This window comes from Myotis brandtii, unplaced genomic scaffold (genome assembly GCF_000412655.1).
Source record: "Myotis brandtii unplaced genomic scaffold, ASM41265v1 scaffold734, whole genome shotgun sequence".
Taxonomy (NCBI): Eukaryota; Metazoa; Chordata; class Mammalia; order Chiroptera; family Vespertilionidae; genus Myotis; species Myotis brandtii.
In genome coordinates, this window is record NW_005370913.1 from 431,331 (window position 1) to 443,672 (window position 12,342).

Consider the following 12,342-nt stretch of genomic DNA (forward strand, 5'->3'; position numbering starts at 1 on the left):
ATATGTATATGTATATATACATAAACAAAGCAATTAGATATTGTCTGGTGTGTAATATGCACTAAATAAGAGTAAGGTACTAATACAGTGTAATGGCTTTAGGACTTCTTGGGAGAAGGGAAGTGAAGTAACATTTTTTAATACTTACTACACACATCAAGTATGATGATAAGTGCTTTTCTTAGGTTACTTATTCTTCTTATTAAATAATCATGTCTCCATATTATAAATAGGAATTGAGATTAAAATGAGTTATAGTTATTTACTATCATGCAGTTAATAACAAAGTTCAAGCCCCGAGCTTCTGAGACCAGTGCTCTTTCCTTGATGCCCTGAACCTGAATGCTATGACATTTAAGGTCTGAAAACCATAGAGAAAAGGAGGAACAGTAGTCACTGGGTACTACTGACAAATTTATGGTGGGTTCTGAAAGGTTATTATTATTAAACAATGTTCATTTGGAGATAAGTGGGAAAGGAAGCTTATATTTTTAGATACTAGCTTAAATATCAAATTATAAACACTTATACACAGGATGTAATCCATATTAAACATTGCTACTATAATCTGATAATTGTAATCCTATCTAATAAAAGACAAAAAGGGTAATTAACCGTACCTCTGCTGCGCTTCCCATTGGCTAATCAGGGTAATATGCAAATTAACCGCCAACAAAGATGGCGGTTAATTTGCATACATAGGCACAATGATGGGAGGCGAAAGGGGAAGGACGGAAGAAGCCGCCTGCCGCTGATGGTGATCGGAAACCCAGGCGGCATGCAAGACCTGGGTGGCAGGGCAAAGGCAGAGAACCCGGGCCGCCTTTGCTCTGCGCGAACTATGCAGCTGGGAGAGGGGTGTGGGGCCACTGGGAGCAGGGCAGGAACTTGCCGGGGTTTGCATCAGGCAGCCGGGAGTGGGCGCGAACTATGCAGCCAGGAGAGGGGCACCTGGCCACTGGGAACAGGGTGGGAACTTTTCAGGGTGGGCGTCAGGCAGCCGAGAGTGGGGTTGGAACTTCCTGCCCTGTAGCTGCTTGCTCATTCACTTACTCGCTCATTCATTCACTCATTCACTCACTCATTATTCACTCACTCACTCAGCAAACCCTCTCAGGTCCCTGGCACCAGGCCAGGCACTGAAGGTGAAGCAGGATAAGACAGAGCTATGTCCTCAAGATGTTAGTAATTCAGTAGGGCGAAGCAGGCACATAAACGAGGCAGTTGTACGCACAGATGCACTGTACTGGGTTCGGTGAGGGCTGTAACTAATGCCGACTTTGTTCTCTTAATAAAATGGGGCCTCGGGAGCCAGGCCGCCCCAAGCCTGTAGGCCTGTGCCTATGCCAGGAGTGGCCGGGGTCTCGGAACATGACAGAGGGTGCAGGTCGGGCTGAGGGGTTTGGCCCCACCCCTCACCCCCCCACCCCCGAGTGCACAAATTTTTGTGCACCGGGCTACTAGTTTAAATATAATTACTTATTCTATAATTCTGAATATAAGAATAAAGTGGTTGCAAACTGGTGAAGTCAGTTGTCCCAGTATAGTTCCTTTGTACTTTCCTTCCATTCCCACAGCTGCTTGTGGTAATGACATACCCTGCTGACTTAAGTCACAGATGACAGAAAGGTACTGCCGACAAATAATGGTAAAAACTCAGAAAATATTATATTTTATGGAAATGCTGAATAAAAAAGTCAAACATTTCTGGTTGAGGACAATAGACAGGATATTCTCAGCACCTAATGCAGTCTCTAACCTCGTATAAACCAAACATTTCATCTACTTATGAAAATTACCTTCAGCAAATTTAATTTTGAGGCTTTTAAAATGCAGAGACCCCTAATGAGAATTCTTTCTACTTCAGAGTTTTCATGTTGTCATTTCATTTAATGTGGCTCTTAGGTTTTCATGTTTCCTTTTCAAGTTTCTAACATGTTAGAGCCTTATTGTGGATTAATGAAGAAAGGACAAAAATACATTTTTATATAATTCTCACACTTATAGTCAGCATCTTTCTTACATGAGTTTACAATAACAGAAAAACACAACAGCAAAAGGAAAAGTTAAGCTCAATTATTTCTTTGCTAGTTGTTCTTTAAATAGAAAATAAGTAATCCCATGTCTAGATATAGTGTCAAATTCCTTTATAGAGTGACCAAAGACAGCTTGCAAAGTATTAAGTGAGTATTTAGGAAGATGTAGATCAGAAACTATCTTCCCAGAGACTCTGGATTTTTTAGTAAATGCAGTAGGAAGCAAATAGAGGTGATTAAGCATCCTCAGTGACCTAACACATCCTAGTCTCTGATTCTCATAATGTTTGCTAGATTCCGCAGACAATTGATGCCAAGTCTATAGTTATTTTTTCATGGGCCACATTATCCAACCAGAATCATAATCCCTCCATGTTATTGCTTTTATGGGAAGAATAACATTTCATAAAGTCCATTTGCATCAAAACAACATTATGATGTAATTAAGATACATATACGTATTCAGAGTGATGTATATTGAGCATCAGTGACATTGTATAGAATGACTAGGGCTTAAAGAAGAATTTCAATGAACTAAAAGTTATGTCTTATAAAACATTAAAATCTAAGTATACCAGGTAGACTTACATTTTTCTGTTTTTTTTTTTTTTTTTTCTATTGGACCTGTTTCTGGTGTTTGTGTCTGGATGCGCATTTTTACAAAATGATCTGAAGGGGACCATGACATCATCATGTTTATCCAGTTTATTTAGGAATGCATATAAGGTAGCATTGCCAGGTAATATGCATGATTCCCAGTTGAACTTGAATTTCAGATAAAAAATGAATATTTTTTACTGTATGTCCCAAATGTGGCATAGAACATACTTATACAAAAAGATTATTCATTATTTACCTAAAATTCAAATTGAACTAGGAGTCATATTTATTTTTGTTAATTTGCACAACTTTACCATAGGTACTTCCTGGAAAACAATTAGCTAAAACCCAATTACGTCATGTAGAGATATCTATTCTAACAAAATAATATCACAAATGCAGACAAAGATATATCTGTAAAAAAAAAATCCCATTTCATGCACTGAATTTCACATGTTTTCTAGGCTCTGGAGATAAAGCAGTAAAACATACAGCAAGGCCCTTCATTTCAAAGAGTTGACATTTCATAGAAGGTAAAACATTTTTAAGTATAATAAATAAATGAAAATAATAAAATATAAAAATAAAAGTAGATAATGTGGAGAGACTGAGGACCTGAATTTTATTGGGTGTTAAGGGAAAACCTTAGAGGAGAAATGAGAAATAAAAAGTAGGCACCATGGATGGATAAGGGAGAGGCATGCCAAATATAGAAACAAACATCCTAATATATAAAAAGCCAGGGGCCTTCACGACCTAAACAACCAAATGGACGACTGAACAGGAGGCTGCGTGAGGCAACCAGGGGGGGCAACCAGCGGGGGCAGTGAGGGACAGACTGGGCCCTGGGCAGCGGTGGAAGGGAGCTCTGGGCCCAGCCGAGGCATGGTGGAACTCTGGATCTCCCCCAATTGGGGGTGTGGCTGGCCTTCAAATCCAGGGCCCAGAGCTCCCTGTCACCTCCGCACCCCATCCGGGGCTCAGAGCTTCCTCCAGAGCTCCCTTCCACCACCTTGATTGTGGGTGTAGCCCGCCTTCAAAACCAGGGCCCAGAGCTCCCTGTAGCTGCCTGGGTGGGCGCGCAGTGGGAGGCAGGAGGCTGGAGGCGGGAGGAGGGAGGCGGGGCATCAGTCTGGGTCCTGTGTCCTGCCAGCACAGCAGGAATCAGTCTGGGGAAACTTTCTTAGACTTGCTTGGTGCTGGGACTGGATGCATCTGAGCTCATGGCAGGCTCCACGGAGGTTCCTGGTGGCTGACGGTGCAGAGCTGGAGTGCAGGTGTGTGGGTGTGTGCATGAATGTGGCCCCGAGTGACACACACACATTCACACGCCCGCACCCACACAGGGCCTTTGGCCATGCCACCCGCGCCTCCCTTGACTTCACCCTCCAGCCCAGATACTCCTGGTCCTGCGCCCAGTGGCCTGTCCCTGCCTAAGGTTTCTCAGTAACACAGAGTGCGGGATTCGGGAGTCAGGACTGGGAGCGACAGTGCGGTCTCCCCACCATCTGCTTTCCCTGTCCGCCCACACAGGGAGGGGTACAGGGAAGGGCGCCGGGGGCTCTTACTGCTGAGGACTGGCAGGGAAGCGTCCAGAGGGTGAGCTGCCCCGCCCCAGGTCCCACCCAGGGCTGGCCCTGCCCCCTGTGCCCCAAGCCAGCCCCGGAGCACAGGGGGTGTCAGGGCGCACTGCTCCTCCTGCTGGGAGGGTCCCCGCTGTGCTTCCACCTCCTTTGGAAACTTTGCTTTTCCAGCTCTGTCCCTGCAGGAGAGCCGTAAGGGTGCCAGATCCCTTTCCTTCCTGCAAAAGTGCCCTGAAAAGCACACTGACAGCTATGCCAGGAAGGGGTTATTCATGTTCAGCAAGAGTTCGCGATTTGCCAAAGGTGCGTTGAACAGTTTTCTCTTACCCCATTTGTGGGAGTGTAATCTGATTTAAAACCAATGGACTAAACAAACAGAAGCGCTTTCTAGAAAGTCAATTTGAAAATGTGGATCAAAATTCAAGTGAATTAGCTTTGGGCTAAGAGTTTCATGTCTGTGAATGTGTCCTAAGTAAACAGTCAAATAAGCAATCATGTTTACTGTAGTTGTTGATGGCAGGGGAAACCGGAAACAACCTGCCCCGCCATAAAGGGTTAGTGAAGTAAACCACAGTAATGTCACACAGTCCGGGGTAACACTGTAGCCACTAAAAATTATGTCTGTACATCCAATTCGTTGACATGAAAAGAAGGCCATAGCCAAATATGAAGTGGAGGGCAGGGGAAGCTCTGAAGAGTGCATGTATATTTATATGTGTGTATATTTTATATGTCAGGGAAATAATAGTTTTAAAAACAGTGATTCTTCCTGAGCTCCGCAATTGTGAGTGTTAGCAAATTGTGTTTCAGGTGTGACAGGTGTCCTTTGGTGCCCCATACACACAGGCATTCTTGCCTGTGGGACAGCCTGAACCTTCTTTGCCGCAGCCCCTCTCTGCTGTGGCAACATTCCTCTGGTTTGGGCTGGTTTCCTTTTCTCCTTTGCCCAAACCATGCCTTTCCAACAAAAGAATATTAACCAAGCAATTCTAACAACAAGTTTTGTTGCCAACTGCAACTTATGCTCTTTTACACAAATGTTGTTGCTTTCAAGCCTACTAGGTTGTATTTCAAAACTTTTATTTTTCTGCAACTTGACCATTTTTTATTCACTTAAAATATTCTAGAGTATTTTTAATACATATAGAAAAGTAGAGAATAATATGACAAATACTTATCTATACTAATAAAAGGTAATACGCTAATTAGACTGGACGTCCTTCCGGAGAAAGCCACAGTGGCGGGAGCCGAGGCAGAGGTGGTTAGGGACAACCAGGCTGGCAGAGGAGGGCAGTTAGTGGTGACAAGGCAGACAGATAGGTGAGCGGTTAGGAGCCAGCGATCCGGATTATGAGAGGGATGTCCGACTGCCAGTCAGGCCTAAACCAGCAGTCAGACATCTCCTGAGGGGTCCCAGAATGGAGAGGGTGCAGACTGGGCTGAGGGATCTCCCCCCACCGTGCATGAATTTCCTGCACCGGGCCTCTAGTAAAGGTTATAAAACGTAGCATATTAAAGCAACAGCAAGAAAAAGAAGAATGATAGTACAGTAGGATACAATAAGTGCATAGAGAAGTGTATGAAACAAAGTCATAGGTGTATGCAGGATCAGATTAATTTGAGAGCCAAAGGTCAGAGTAATGAATTTGGATTTTGTAGTAAATGCAGAAGGAAGCAAAGAGAGGTGGTTAAGCAGATAAAAGTGAAAAAAATATGACTTGTGTTTTATAAAGATAATTCTAATCAGTAGAGTATAAGCAGTCAAGTTTGCAAACTAAGCTCCCAGTGAGGGGGGTCTTGTAGGGAGTGACTAAGTAGTAGTAGTAGGGAGATGAAAATTGCATGTACAGTAGTCACCTCTTACCCGTGGGTTCACTTTCCACAGTTCCAATTACCCATGGTTTCAGCTTCCCACTGTTAACCATGATCCAAAAATATTAAATGGGAAATTCCAGAAATAGACAATTCATAAATTTCAAATTGCTCACAGCTGTAAGTAGCTTGATGAAATCCCATGCCATCCTGCTCTGATCTGCCCAAGAGATAAATTATCCCTTTTGCAGGATATGCACTCTATACATACAGTACAGTAAGATATTTTGAGAGAGATCACAGTTCAATAATTTTTATTACAGTATACTGTTATAATTGTTCTACTTCATTATTGTTATCTCTTACTGTGCCTAATTTATAAATTAAACTTTACCATAGTTATGTATGCATAGGAAATAAACATAGTATATATTTGCAGGGTTCAGTACTATCCATGGTTTCAGGCATTCTCTGAGGGTCCTGAATTATCCCCGGTGGGTAAGAGGGGACTGCTGTATTAAGAACATGATGAGTTTGAGGTGACAGGATTTCCTGGCAGATTGTTTGTGGGGATTAAGATTAGAGAGGAGTAAATAGTAACTGGTACTTCTTGGCTTAAGGAAGTGTAGCAATATTAATGAAGTATGCATAACCAAAAGAGTGTGTGGGCTGAACATTAAATTTAGAGTATGTTTACTTTGAGACAATTAATAGAGATTAGAGTGGAAATGTAAAGTAGCAGCCAGTTCTGATTTGGAGTTCAGGAGAGAGAAAGCAAAGCTGAAGATGTAAATTAGCAGTGGACAGGATTTTCTGGAAGATGCTATAAATAGAGGAGAAAGTGGTAACACATTTAAGTCCTGAAAAGCAGATCTAGAGGAGCAGCCTGCAAGGGAGGCTAAGTCAGAGCAGCCATGAAGTCAGGAGAATTCAAGAGAGAGAGAGAGAGAGAGAGAGAGAGAGAGAGAGAGAGAGAGAGGTTTCCAGAAAATGGGATTGGTCAAACTGGTCAAAATGAGTCCCGTAATGAGGTAATTTGAGAGCTGAGAAGGGACCACTTGGTATTTGGCAATATGGTGGGCATTGGCAATTAGGTAAGAAAAAATAAATTCAGTGGCATGGTCAGGAGCAGAAGTCTGGCTGAACTTGATGAAGGGGAAAATGCAGATGAGAAAGTGAATATAAAACTACTGACAACTCATTCAAGAAGCCATGCTGTAAAAGAGAGAATGACAATGGGGTTGTCTTTTTTTAAAGCAGAATTTTTTTTAATAAATAGAAGAACTTAAAGAATGTCTAATGTTGATGAGGATAATACAATAGAGAGGGAGAAATTGATGGTGTAGAAGAGATAAATTTTAGGACTAATGACCTTAAAAGATGAGGCAGCACGGGATCTGAAGCACAGGTAGGACTGACCATTGATGAGATGAGGGTGCTTCCTTAATTGCAGCAATGATCAGATAAGAGCAAAGGAGAGGGGAGTACCTGGGAGGTTTTAAATGATAAAGGAAAATATTTAATACTTTGAAATATGGCTTCAACTTTAAAAATCTGAGAACTGAGAAATGAACCATATCATGTAATGTAAGGCAGCCATTAAATATGAATCTGAGAGAGGGGGAAAATCTCACAATGTTAATTTAGAGAGGATTAAAACTATATATATAGATAGATATCAAGCATGTAAGAAATATATGAGAATAGAAGCACCTCTGCTAAAATCCAAACAGTGGTTAATTATGGGCTTTGTTATTATGTATATAGAGTTATTTCATACTTCAGATGTTTATATAATCAGATAAATTATTTTAAAATATATTTCACAATAACAGATTAATACAAGATGAAAAGGGATTCTGCATCCCACTTCACAATTCCCACATATCAGCAAATTAATTATAATATTAATTATAATTTATTTTTAGAAATTTTAGATGAAAGGCCAAGTAATAAATAAGAAATGCATAATCAAGAACTGTTTTTAGAAATATTTGAGAGTCTCCTAAAGAAAAGCTCCATAGAAGAAAAACAACTTATATCTAGCATTTTAGAATAATATATTAGTCTTGAAATAATTTTTATTATAAGAAGAGGAAGAGCTGTAAGAATTGATTTAAAAAAAAGGGGGGATACGATGACACTACAGAACTAAATATATATCCAAGAACTACTTTAATCTCCATAAGGGAGACTATAGAGGAGATGCTGGGAAGGGAACATGATTTGCTTCAGATATAGGATTTTACAGTGTCAATTACTTTTATATCTTGCAACACAGTTCCATTTCCATAGCTTTTCATCCAGAGAAGAGAGATTTTCAGGGCTTAGTGGTTTTTAAAAACAAGTATAGGGCTCTTTATACATGCTTTTAAATAAGTTAGTAAAACATCTGGTTTCCAGTCATACTAAGAGGTTGCCTTTGCTGTATTAAATAGTAAAAGGAATATAAAATGACCTTTTTCTTTTCAGAATATAAGTATGCTAGAGCCTTTAAAAATATATGATGCATCTTTGATAGAGCCTTTTAAGTAAGTTTCTGTTAATACCCTTATGTTAAGAGGTAGAGATCTACCTGCAAGCATGTGATGCTTTGCTGGAATTATCTTCTTAGTTATTGTTCTCATTAAATAAACCATAAAACTATGAAGGATAGGAACTGCATCCTATCTGTGCTCACATTCTCACAATGCAGAATGGTACCTAGAATATGGTAAGTGCACAATATATCTGTTGATGAATGGATGAATGGAAGGAGGGAGAAAAGAAGAATATATATTCTATAGACACCTCATAGTCTCAAAGGATGCTAAGTATTTTTAAAAACATGTATTTATTTTCATGGCTCCTGAAGAAATCACTCTCCAGAGTTGTAATTTCATGGAGCAAGCATCCTCATTGGAAGTGTTTGGGGGACTTGAGGGGCCATCAGTCTTTCAGGCTGTTTGTTGATCTGGAACATTGCATCAAACACATGAAAATTAGAAATGAAAAAAAAAGTTCTCTGTACTTTCCTAAGGGAGACTTATTTCTAATCGATTGAACATGCCTGAATGCATTCTTAAGTCTTTGTAGAAGTATTAAAACAATGACTCATCGTGTAGTAACATAACAAACAGCATCAGTTGTGACTACAGAACAAACAGCTGCTTGTAAACATCATGAATATCCAAACCAGCAACTGGGCCATATTTTAAAGTGACTTATGGCATAGTAACAACACTGATGTTATAGAATTGCTCAGATGAAAACAGGAAAAAAATGGCTTAATTCAGAATTCAAGCACTTACCTAATATTTTTTCTAGCCCTCATGCATGGTATTATAATAGGTTTTACACAGAATGAAAAATAGGTGAATTGGACAATGGGAACTGAGAGGGGATGTTATTTCTGACCATGAAGATATATTTATCATTTGCATGAAAAATCAATAAATTGTTTGGATATTTATAAGAGCTATTTTTTTAAAAACCCAATGATTTGAGTACCTCCCATAACTAAAAAAGCTGAGTAGTATTCTGAATAGTTTTCCTTTTGCTCTATGAAATTATCTTTATCTCATGTCCACCTAGAACTAGATCCCTTACGAAAACCTATTCTAAACAAAATATAGCCATATAGTCCTTTAAAAAAGAAAGCACAAAGATCCATAAATTATATAAACTAAAAAATTAGTAATTATAAGTTGCAATTAGTTGTAACCAAATATACAAACTAGTTATATTACATGTAATGCCATTCTTTCAAGATTACTATATATTTTTACACAAAGCATAATTCCCTAACTAAATATATAATTGTTTTATTAATTCTTCTTACATACATTTACTGAGAGCTTACCCCATACCAGAATCTGTGCAAGACACTAAAGATTCAGAGTCCTTTGCTCATGGAGAGCTTAGTTTCCTATGTTCAGAGAGAGAGCTGTTAATCACATTATTGGAAATGAATATAAAATGTTAGCTATGACAAGTGCAAAAATAGACAGGTGTTGGGCCTATACACTTGTAATAGGTAGTTTCATCTGTATCTAAGTCTTCTATGAAAATCAATACAAAATCTAAAAAGGTTAGCATTTTTGCATGAAAAATTGACAAAAAGTTACTTTTCTATTTATTGTTGGTCAGCTTAAAAGAAAAGTTACAACATTTTTCTCATACTAAGAATAAAATTTCATAGAGTTATCTACAGTTTTGAAATTATTGTCCATCTACACTAATAAAAGACAAACATACAAATTGACCATACCTTTGCTACATCTTAAGCCACGCCCACCAGCCAATCAGAGCGACTATATGCAAATTAACCCAAGCAAGATGGCAGCCAGCAGCCACAGAGCTGGAGCGAGGAGGCTTAGTTGCCCCAGTGATGGAGGAAGCCAAGCTTCCTGCCTGCCATGGCCAACTCTGAGCTCCACTCAAAGCAACAAAGTTTCAATTATAGAAGGTAAATAAACCCCAGATACCTCCTTTCAGCCAGCTGTGGCCACTGAGCTGGAGCAAGCAGGAGGCTTGGGTTTCCCCTGGAAATGTAGGAATCCAAGCTTCCCACCCCTCCGTGGCCAGCTCTGAGCTCCACTCAAGGCTACAAAGTTTCAATTATAGAAGGTAAATAAATCCCAGAATAAAAAAATCAGCCAGCTGTGGCCACTGAGCTGGAGCAAGCAGGAGGCTTGGGTTTCCCCTGGAAATGTAGGAATCCAAGCTTCCCACCCCTCCGTGGCCAGCTCTGAGCTCCACTCAAGGCTACAAAGTTTCAATTATAGAAGGTAAATAAACCCCAGATACCTCCTTTCAGCCAGCTGTGGCCACTGAGCTGGAGCAAGCAGGAGGCTTGGGTTTCCCCTGGAAATGTAGGAATCCAAGCTTCCCACCCCTCCGTGGCCAGCTCTGAGCTCCACTCAAGGCTACAAAGTTTCAATTATAGAAGGTAAATAAACCCCAGATACCTCCTTTCAGCCAGCTGTGGCCACTGAGCTGGAGCAAGCAGGAGGCTTGGGTTTCCCCTGGAAATGTAGGAATCCAAGCTTCCCACCCCTCCGTGGCCAGCTCTGAGCTCCACTCAAGGCTACAAAGTTTCAATTATAGAAGGTAAATAAACCCCAGATACCTCCTTTCAGCCAGCTGTGGCCACTGAGCTGGAGCAAGCAGGAGGCTTGGGTTTCCCCTGGAAATGTAGGAATCCAAGCTTCCCACCCCTCCGTGGCCAGCTCTGAGCTCCACTCAAGGCTACAAAGTTTCAATTATAGAAGGTAAATAAACCCCAGATACCTCCTTTCAGCCAGCTGTGGCCACTGAGCTGGAGCAAGCAGGAGGCTTGGGTTTCCCCTGGAAATGTAGGAATCCAAGCTTCCCACCCCTCCGTGGCCAGCTCTGAGCTCCACTCAAGGCTACAAAGTTTCAATTATAGAAGGTAAATAAATCCCAGAATAAAAAAAAAGAAAAGAATAAAAGGAGAGGCTGGGAGCTTCCATCGCCAGGGGGCTTGGCCAGCCTGAAAACAGCCCTCAGCCCCTCACCCAGATTGGCCAGGCACCCCAGTGGGGACCCCCAACCCTAAAGGGGGTGTGGCCGGCCTGAAAACAGCCATCAGCCCCTCACCCAGGCTGGCCAAACCTCCATGGGGTGAGGGTCCCCACTGGGGGGGGCTTGACCAGCCTGCAAACAGCCATCAGCTCCTTACCCAGGCTGGCCAGGCACCCCAGCAGGGACCCCCACCCTGAAGGGGGTGTGACCAGCTGCAAATAGCCACCAGTCCATCACCCAGCCTGGCCAGGCATCCCAGCAGGACCCCCACCCTGATCCGGGACACCCTTCATGGCAAACTAGCCGGCCCCCACCCATGCACCAGGCCTCTATCCTATATAATAAAAGGGTAATATAAAAATTGACCCTAACAGCAGAATGACTGGGAATGACTGGTTACTATGACACACACTGACCACCAGGGGCAGATGCTCAATGCAGGAGCTGCCCCCTGGTGGTCAGTATGCTCCCACAGGGGGAGCTCTGCTCAGCCACAAGCCAGGCTGATGGCTGCCAGCACAGTGGTGGTGCGGAACCTCTCCTGCCTCATCAGCAGCACTAAGGATGTCCAACTGCAGCTTAGGTCTGCTCCCCACTAGCAAGTGGACATCCCCCGAGGGCTGCCGGGCTGCCAGAGGGATGTCTGACTGTCAGCTTGGGCCCGATCCCCCAGGGAGCGGGCCTAAGCCAGCAGGTGGACATTCTCCGAGGGGTCCCAGACTGCAAGAGGGCATAGGCCGGGCTGAGGAACCACCCCCCCACTCCGAGTGCACAAATTTTTGTGC